Source organism: Solanum verrucosum, unplaced genomic scaffold (genome assembly GCF_900185275.1).
Source record: "Solanum verrucosum unplaced genomic scaffold, falcon-dt-bn FXZP01000274.1, whole genome shotgun sequence".
Lineage (NCBI taxonomy): Eukaryota > Viridiplantae > Streptophyta > Magnoliopsida > Solanales > Solanaceae > Solanum > Solanum verrucosum.
Genome location: NW_026020258.1, coordinates 462,051 through 472,707, shown reverse-complemented (window position 1 = coordinate 472,707; position 10,657 = coordinate 462,051). Strand labels below are relative to the sequence as shown.

The 10,657-nt window shown below is 34.5% G+C and overlaps 1 pseudogene; it reads left to right on the top strand.

The window, feature by feature from the left end:
- The first annotated feature begins 960 nt into the window (after positions 1 to 960).
- Positions 961 to 2,226, top strand: LOC125833325 (synaptotagmin-5-like; annotated as a pseudogene).
- Positions 2,227 to 10,657: the final 8,431 nt, after the last annotated feature.

Here is a 10,657-nt window from a genome sequence, read left to right as displayed (position 1 = left end):
GGTCTATAACGACTGGGAAAAAATTGGTTGTCACGGGTCGTTAAAAGCTCTGTTGTTAAAGGTTAACAACTGGATTGCATAGCAAGTCGTTAGTTATCACTTAGTGACAACGATAAATCCGGTCGCTACATTTACTAACAACGACCAAAAATTCCCTTCATTGATGGTCATTTGGTCGTTAAAACATTGAAGTAAAACCACAATTTCCAGTCGTTACAGGTACTTTTAGTGGTCAGATTCTTTCATTGATCACATTACTTTTACTGATCAAGTTTAAATTTCTTTTGTTGCTTTTAATAAAGTTAACGAAAGTTTGTTTCACAAATTTAGTTTCAAATAATTATATATAGTTTTTATGTTCCTCGAGCAGTTCTGGATCTTAGTATCATTTCATTTTTTTTTCACAAGCCATAAAAATTTAATATGAAATTTCATAATTGTTTTGCCATGAACGAAAACATATTGGAAAACTTACATATAATTGTGTGTTCAACATAAGATCTAAATAACATAGATGTTCGACATAAGATTATAAAACTAACATGTTCGACATCTATCGAATCCTAAAAATTGAGAAAATGAAAAACTTGCATAGGTTAAAACGTCTCTAGATCTGCACCAACAATAAAAATATAATCTTTCTTTTCAACTGGCTCCACAATTCTTCAACAACACGGTCTTTAATCTTCATCACATTCTTCATCTGTTAAATAAACAATTTGAGGTCAATTCGTAACATAATGCCCGATAGCTATAACTTATAAATCTTAAAGCATAAATCAATCATTTAATCACCAAAGAGCCCAAAAGTTGGCATGGCTTAATTCTCATTAGCATCAGAACTAGTAAAGTCAAGTGTGGAGCCAATTTTGAAACAATATAGGCCTGTGAGTTTTTTCAAAGTTCACTCTTGGTACAACCGCTCCACAATTCACAGGGATTACTATTATTAAAGATGGAAATGAGGGTATTACTATGGAATTAAAGATGCAATGGGATGGGAATCCAAGCATAATACTTGATATCAAGACTTATGTAGGTGTAGCATTACCGGTGCAAGTGAAAAACATTAGGTTTACTAGTATTTTCAAGCTCATCTTCAGGCCACTTGTTGATGAGTTTCATTGCTTCAGAGTTGTATGCTATTCTCTAAGGCAGAAGAAAAAGCTGGATTTTACGCTTAAAGCAATTGGTGGTGACATGACAGTAATTCCTGGCCTTTCTAATGCAATTGAGGGAACCATCCGGGACGTTGTTGAAGACTCTATCACGTGGCCAGTACGAAAAGTTACTCCCATTTTACCTGGGGATTATAGTGACCTTGAACTGAGGCCTACCGGAGTATTGAAGGTGAAACTTGTTCAAGCAAAGGAATTAACAAATAAAGATCTCATTGGAAAATCTGATCCTTTTGTTGTATTATATGTATACCCTCTACGAGACAAAATGAAGAAGAGCTAACAACGATTTGAACCCAATTTGGAATATGAGCATTTTGAGTTCGTAGTCGAAGATCCATTGATACCACTTAGTGGTAATAATCTATGACGATGAAGGGCTTCAGTCAGCTAAACTAATTGGATGTGCCCATATCTGTTTGAATGAGCTTGAGCCTGGTGAAGTTGGTGAAAGATTTGGAAATTCAGAGAGATCAGAAAAATAGGGGCCATGTGAACTTTGATCTATTGTACTACCCGAATGGCATGAACAATGGTCTAAGTAACCCTTTTTCTCAGAATGAGTCAATGACTTCATTAGAGAGTGTTCTTAAAAACTCGGAAGAAGGAAAAGAAGTTAGTCCAAACGGAAGTGAAATCAACAATAGAAGAGAGGTAATATACGAGGGGTACTTTAGATTACCGTGGTATCCGCTAATGACCTGCCCCAACTTATATAGGAGGGAAGGCTGACCCCTACGTTGTTCTGATCATGAAGAAGGCTCAAATCAACAGCAAAACTAGGGTTGTAAATAAAAGTCTAAACCTGGTATGGAATCATACTTTTGACTTTGTTGTTGAGGACAGATTATATGACATGTTAATGCTGGAAGTCTGGGACCATGACACATTTGGAAAGGATTTCATGGGAAAATGCATACTGACTTTACCAAGGGTTCTAATGGAAGGTGAATACAAAGACTCGTACGAATTAGCCGATGCTAAATCAGGGAAACTGAACTTGCATCTCAAATGAAATCCACAACCAATATACAAAGACTACCAATGATGAACATCAAACTTCAGTTTTATATTCTTGTTAGTTTTGTACAGGGAGTAAAATTTCTTTGATTACCTATTTGACTGGGAACGATAGCACGTATAATAGAATATTTTATGTACATGATTTATTATAAACAGAAGAGAAATACTGTAAAGGTGTGAAACTTTTGAAGAGAAGCTGAAGTTGAAGCTGGACAAGAATTAAAATTGAGTAATTTTTCAAAAAAAAAGAAAGTTCAACAAGTTTAGAGATCATTATTCTAAAACTATAACACATTAATGATTTAAACGCAACACAAATACTAAGGTGAACATGCAGGAAAGGAACTCAGTTCAGAACAAAGGAATACATCCTGATTAAAACAGAGATATGCATAATTCTATAAGCATGTAGTGTCGTTCATCATGGAAAGTAGTACAACTAAAGACTGTCTACCCTCTAAAATCAACTTCTCATAGAAAGACAAACCACTGCATTAGCAAAGCTCTTATCAAAGATGAGCATTTGTTAATGACATCACTAAATTCATTGAAAAATACACATCATGGAATAGCTAATGAAAAGTTTTCTAACCTGGTGGAGGTGATGGATACTGACGAACCACTATAATTTCAAGGCGATCATATTTACTCTCTAGAATATCAATATGCTTTTGTAGTGATTCCTTTTCTTTTCAAGTTGTTTTCAGTTTTTCCAACAACGCAGCCTTAGAAGTACTACCACCTTTCAACTCCTTAGTGTTTATCCCACCACCAAATCCAACTGCATGACTTTTGCATTGACGTCCAAAGCACCGTTCCAGTACCTCTATATTAGTAAGAGACGATTCAGATTGTACAAGCTCTTGAATTTCAGCCTATAAAATACAAGAATGTTTAAAATATTTCAATGAATCAATCCACACAGAAAATGTTAAATGAAATTTATCGATAACCATACATATTTTTCATTGGTTTTGGGTTTGACAAGCTCATTTCCCTTTTTATGAGTCTCAAAGAAGATAGTTGCCATGTTTGGTGGATTACCATCTTTGCCTCCCTTAACAATAAAAAAAAGTAAGTACTATAACATCTTTTATACAACAAGGAGGTTTCCTTGTAGGGTTTCATGATTTATTTACCAGTTCGTAAATAATCGCTCTTATAGGCTTGCTACCCGTACGATGAGGCATACACAACTTAGACTTGTTGATTGTATTTCTTGTACTTGATTCCTGCATTAAGAACACAAGCTGAAATTATCACAAGCTTGTTTAATGATTCTATTTTTATTCTTAAATTAACTTTTATAACTACTTTGTATCCTCTTGATCACAAATGAAATCATTTAATCAAAAGAACTATTCTAAAACAGTAATCATATGTGACTTGGAAATAAAATGATATTAATCAATAGTTATGCAATCATACCTTAAACATATCAGATAAAAAATGATCCTTGACCTACCATTCCCAATCACTCTTGTCTACTCCTATCAACACATCTTTTAGAACCTCGTGCAATAACTTGGATTTCATATTCTTGTGCAATGATCCTCTCCAATTGTTCCAAAGCATTCTCATATATTGCAAAACATGCATTATCTCTTTGATCATTCATTTTATCACAGTAAACTTTTCCTGAAGTAGAGAAAAATATCATCAGAATCAGATAAAGACACATTTGATAGCAAGTTAATGTTCTTGATTAATGGATTGAAGGGTTGATCTTACATGTCAACTATGTAAGAACTTTGTATGGGAAGGTACTGCAGATCAGAGAAAGACACCTTTGATTACTTAGGATAAGGTGTGCCTCCCATATATAATTTTTGAGGACTAAAAGTTAAGGGATGTATGAAATGGAATGAAGCTTCTGCTGGCAAACTACTATATGGAAGGTTTCTGAATAGCTAAACATCTTCTGGGTAACATGGACACATGCAATGTATATGAAGTAATATGGCAATATATGAGATCACATACCACCTATAGATTGTTGTTGGTACTAGAGAAAGTTAACGTCCCTAAAAACTGGGATGGTTGATTAGTACCAAAAGAGAAAGTACAAGTTGACAAAGAGTGAAACATACGTAATCATCCACCATGAGTTTTAAGGGTCCAGACAAGTCTTTGGGAAGCATATCGTACTTGGACAAAAGTTATGCAACCAAAGCATTATTAAATTTATCCTCTAGTTGACAAACTAGAACAAGCTGCTTACGAAAACTCGAATGATGAGACTGAACATGCAGGTGGAAGATGCAAATTGTTGTCTATGTTTAACAAGGGTAGTAGAAATTCCTCAACACCGAGTGTGAATGAATTATGAAACTAAATATAGAGTTAATACTAAGACTGAGGAGGGGAATTTTTTGTTTGTTTTGGTAATAGCTATTCTTACACAAAGACCATAATAAGGTATAAACAAAGGCAACACCATAGTATACTCTAAACAAACACAAAAAGAAGGGGGAAAAATATTTTTGCTACAGTAGTAGCGGTATCAAGTCAACGAAAATAAAAGAGAGTAATGTTGTAATTCTTACAGTAACAGTTGCCCACATATGCTCAAGCTTATGCTTGTCAATATCCATCCATGAGTGTACCTGCAATGGGCACATTTTACGATCACGAACTAGCAAACCCAAGTGTCTCGTTAATGAGGTGTGATTCGGCCCAACGACTCGATTTTGATAGAAAGTGACTTTTAACTTTTCTCTAGGTCTTAATCGCAAAACTTTCTTACAAATGTTTGTTCCCCTAACCTTGGTTGCCCTACCATATTCACATGGACATGCAAAATTTAAAGTAAGTCAACTATGCTCTGTGATATAAATTTGATCTTTAGTGCTAAACCATCAAAAGAATCTGGAAAATACTCTAGTAGTTAAGTTTAGGTGTCAACTTTTGAAATTATTACTGTATACAATGGTCTGGTCTTTTTTTATCTATAAGACCAAATATGCAAAATAACATTTTATCTGGTTTTCGACAAGTACCCATCCACAGTTTCAAACCAAGTGACAACTAGACAAAATAGGCAGAACATTGCCCATTGCAAGAGATAAGGCCTCAAGTTGCAAAAAAAAAAAGGATACAGAAAGGGGCAACTAGCAGTGAAATAAATATTGGAAAGCTTAAGATCCCAAATCAGCGACTTTCAACTTTTAGAAACATTCATTCAGAAAATCAGAATTGACGAATCATGAATTGGTGAAGGTTAATATTGTTAGGACTAGTGAAAAAACATATGAAGCATCAGATGTCAAATACATAGGAAAAATAACTTTTCGGCTATTTTACCAATAACATCAAGAAAACAAAATATCACACGGAAGAAAATACATACTAGTTTCATTTCTCGTAGCATCTTCAGCCACTTCAATCACTTTTTTTTGCCCTTTTAGACATTAATAGACCTACAAATTATAATATTAAAACAAAATAACACTTCAGGCCAACTAAGAACAACAAAGAATTACACAAAAGAAAGGAATATATACTAGTATCACTTGTCTAAACATCTCGATACATTTCAGTCATTTTTTCTGCCTTATCATATTCGACTGGACCTGCAAATTTTAAAGTAATTCAACTATGCACTTTGATATAAATTGATCATTAGCACTAAATAATCAAAAGAATCTGGAGAATGATCCAGTAGTTATGTTTTAGGTGTCAAGTTTTGAAATTATTAAGGTATACAATGGTCTGGTCTCTATAAGATTGTAAGACAAAATATCCAACCATGCTATCAGGTCACTAAATTTTCCTCGCCTTTGAGAGGTACCAATCCACAGTTCCAAACCAAGGGACAACTAGACAAAGTAGGTAGAACAAATGTGAGAATCCCCAGAACTATATTTCTTTTATCCATGTGACTCCACAGCACAGTTCCAAACCAAGTGACAACTAGACAAAACAGGCAGAACATTGCCCATTGCAAGAGATAAGGCCTCAAGTTGCCAAAAAAATGTGACACAGAAAGGGGTAACTAGCAGTGAAATAAATATTGGAAAGCTTAAAATCCCAAATCAATGACTTTTAATTTTTAGATACTTTCATTCAGAAAATCACAATTGATAAATCAAGAATCGATGGAGGTTAATATGGTTAGGACTAGTGAAAAAAAACATAATGAAGCATCAGATGTCAAATACATAGGAAAAATAACTTTTCGGCTATTTTACCGGTAACATCAAGAATAGAAAATATCACATGGAACAAAATACATACTAGTTTCATTTCTCATAGCATCTTCAGCCACTTCAATCACTTTGTTTTTTCCTTTTTAGACTTTAATAGACCTACAAATTATAATATTAAAACAAAATAAAACTTCCAGCCAACTAACAACAACAAAGAATTACACAAAAGAAAGTAATATTTACTAGTGTCACTTCTCTGAACATCTCGATACACCTCAGTCATTTTTTCTGCATTATCATATCCAACTGGACCTGCAAAGATTAAAGTAAGTCAACTATGCTCTTTGATATAAATTGATCGTTAGCGCTAAATAATCAAAAGAATCTGGAGAATGATCCAGTAGTTATGTTTTAGGTGTCAAGTTCTGAAATTATTAATGTATACAATGGTCTGGTCTCTATAAGATTGTAATACAAAATATCCAAAATACCATGATATTGGGTCACTAAATTACCTTCGCCTTTGAGAGGTACCAATCCACAGTTCCAAACCAAGGGACAACTAGACAAAGTAGGCAGAACAAATGTGAGAAACCCCACAACTATATTTATTTTATTCATGTGATTCCAGGGCACAACTGCATCCACTCCACGAGGATACAATGAGTATAAGAGTACTATAATTTTAATGCACTCTCATGTGTAAACATTTTAATTTGTACTTGAGAAATATAAATCAGGTTCCCCAAATAAGACTTATTTATTTTCAAGGTTCTAAAAGTTACTTCTTCTTTCACCATGAGAGATAACAACATTATCGTTTAATATAAGATTGATAGATAACTTTCCACTCACATCATCTTAGTTTGACTAAAATAAAATTAAATCTTCACTCTAATAGAGATATCAAAGCTTTTAGTTAATGCTTATTTCAAGAGATTAGGCCTTAAGTTGCAAAAAAAAAAAGTGATATAGAAAGGGGAATGGATAACATCTAAGAAAGATGTTGCTGAAGAAGGATTGCAATTCTTCTAGAATGGAGAGTTACTGAGACAAATAATGACTGGTATTGCCCTTATCTCGAAGGTCCTTGTTCCTGAAAAATGATATTCATATGCTAACATATCTTCCTAGGGAAGCGAGTCATAGATAATTTTTTTTGCTTCTTTACAAGTAACAACAAGAAAATACTTACTAGTTTGATTTCCCTTAGAACCTCGAGCCTCTCCAACCACTTTTTTTACTTTTCTAGATTCTAACGGATGTGCAAATTTAAGTGCAAGTCAGAAAAAAAATCAAGACTTCAATTCAACTAACAAAAAGAAGTTGCACAAATAAAATAAAATAGTAGTATCACTTCTTTGGGCAACTCGAGGCACTTCAATCACTTTTTTGGACTTATCAAATTCAAATGGACTTGAAAATTTTGATGGAAGTCAACCAAAATAAGAAGTTTATTCCCATTAGTAACAAAAATAATACAAAGGAGATTAAGTAGAGAAAGCTTAGCAGAATTTCTTTATAAAAAAGATTAACCAGTCTAACTATTTTGCAAATGATCACTTCTTTGAGTATCTCGAGTCACTTCCGCTTCTAGAAAGAGGGTGTTATTGTATTCCATTGGATTAAAATCAGGAGGCACAGGGATACTTTTCCTTGCTAGCTTGTTTCGACTAGAAGTTGTTGTAGTATTTCTATTTTCGCCAATCATAGTCCTTTTTTCAGCATTAATCCTTAAGCTTTGTCTCTGATTCCTTGCATCATTGATCAAAGTGTATTGATTCATTTCAACTTCTTGATGGAGGGGAGCGTTGTCTTCCTTTTCCTCAAAACAAGGATGCACATGGAAACTATTATCTGCTAGCTTATTCAACATAGAAGTTGTTGTATAGTAACTTCTATTTTTGGCAATTGGAGTCCTTTGTTCAACATTAACTCTGATAGTGCTCATAATTTTCAAACTTTGACCTAGTCCCTTTGCTAAGGCACCTGGATGAATGAGTTCATGCTTGGGAATTTTTGAAGTTTGTCCCATTTCATACTTTAGAGTTTTTGAGGAATTCATGTCAACCTAGATAATAATAAAATAATAATAAGAGCAAAGTCTTCCAAACAAAAGTTCAAATAGGTTAGGAAGTTTTTCATAAGAAGAAATGTGAATTGAAAACACATTCAGAAAAGAGACACATGTACATAGGTTCCTTGCATGAACCATTACTACTATAGTAAGATCAAGGTAACTGTAACGACTCGGAAAATGATAGAGTGAAACTAGAGCCTCACATGTGAGTTTGGAGTCGAGAACTTAATGAAATGATTATATTTGAATTTGACCCAAAAGTTCTTAAAAATGTGCTTCGGAAGTTACCGGAAACTTGTTTAGCGGTATACTAAAAGTTCCGTTTTGTTTTTCGAAAATCCAACTTCATATTCTTGTTTAGGGGGTCAAATTGAGTGGGAAATGGGTCTAACCCAAATTTTAGAGCAACCGTATCAAAATCCGAAATTTCCAAGTGAAGCCTTTTTCGAGGGTCTACTTTGGAGGGTCATATCTCCTAGCACACAAATTATTTGAGTGGACATAATATATCCATGGAAAGCCCTTTGAGTTAGCTACCTAACGCACTTCGTTTCATCTCATTCGGAGTTCAGACGAAGAAGTTATGCCCATTTTCGTAAAATCTGTCCGGCAGAAAAAGGCAATTTCCAGTAGCTAATTTTACTGTTCACCCGCCCCTTTTTTTTTTTCTAAGTTTTGGACGAATTTTTTTCCAAAGGGCATATATTATTTCCTAGATACCATTAATTCAATTCCCATCCCTAAAACATTTCCCTCTCTACAATCCTCCATTAAGAAGAAGAAGAACTTGGAGCTAGGGCTTGGATTCAAGGCTTTCTTCATCAATTTTCTTGGGGAATCATAGCAAAGGTATGGTGACCCTTGATCCTTGATTATCTTTCCTTCAAGGAGTCCATTAAAAAGGGTTTTAAAAATTCTTCAAAGAACAAAACTTCTATTTTCTATTCTAGTTATGGGTTCATGGGTAAAATGTTTTCAAAGTCATTATATTGGTGAATTGAAGTTGTATTTATGATTTTAAGATGATTTTATATGAAACTTCTTCAAGAACCCATGTTTTCATTAAAAGACTTGAATTTGCTTATGAAGTGGGTTTAATGCCTATGATTTAATGTTGATGAATTGTTGGTATATGGATGAATTGAGGATTGTGGCCTTATGGGCAAATTATGGGTGAATCACCTTGTGGTGATAGAATTGTTGGGAATTGAGTAATGGTTATTATGGCTTTGGAGGATGGTAAGTTGGCTTAATCTCATATTAGGGATAAAATTGTTCTTGCTTGGTTTGATCCACTTATGGTGGAGGTGTTTAATTATGGAATGTATTGTGACCATGGCCTTAAAGGCAAGACATGAGGAGCTAATGTTGACTTAGAATTGTTTACTTGTTTGTTACATTGTGACCATGGCCTTGAAGGCATAGTATAAGAAATTGAAGTGTTATCATGACATTATACGAATGAGAATTCAATGAAGATAATGTGATCATGTTATGAATGTAAAGGTGTTGTTGTAGGTTGTTCACTGGTTTGGTTGCATAATTACTACCCTATTTTCCATGCTCTTTGATTCCATTACATGCCTTCAAGGTGTTTGACAAAATGTCCAACTATGAAGGATTCTTCAATATAAAGTATACCTTGAATTGGTAGGGCTTGTGCATCATTTTCTTGTATAAATGATTATATTGTTGATTGTTGAATCCTTGGATCGGTAGGCTTATGGCACCCTTCTACACATGCTTATAATGAACCTTGGATCGGTAGGCTAATGGCACCCTTCCATTAATGATAAGTAATGAACCTTGGATTCGGTAGTCCTATGGCACCTTTCCATAAAGGTTAATGATGATACTTGAATCAGTAGGCCCATGGCACCCTTTCAAGAGGAGTTAATGAGCTTTCCTAAATGTACCTTGAATCGGTAGGCTTATGGCACCCTTTCATGTGTGATGATGTCAAAGTAATGAACTATTCTATGGGAATGTAGGCTAAGCACCGAGCGGATTTGGTTAGATGGAAACTCCCACGACAGTTAGGCATGAGTTTCAATGATCGTCTACCTTATCCCATAAACTATGTGCCCGCATAGGAAGCTAGTGGATCCATTAAGCTATATATACCGGTCTTCCTTAGGCAAGTAGACCACCTCTTTTCGGTGTGGGGACTCATGACACCGGATTCCATGACAAGCTCTCATGGTCTATGTCGGTTAAACGCTTACTTC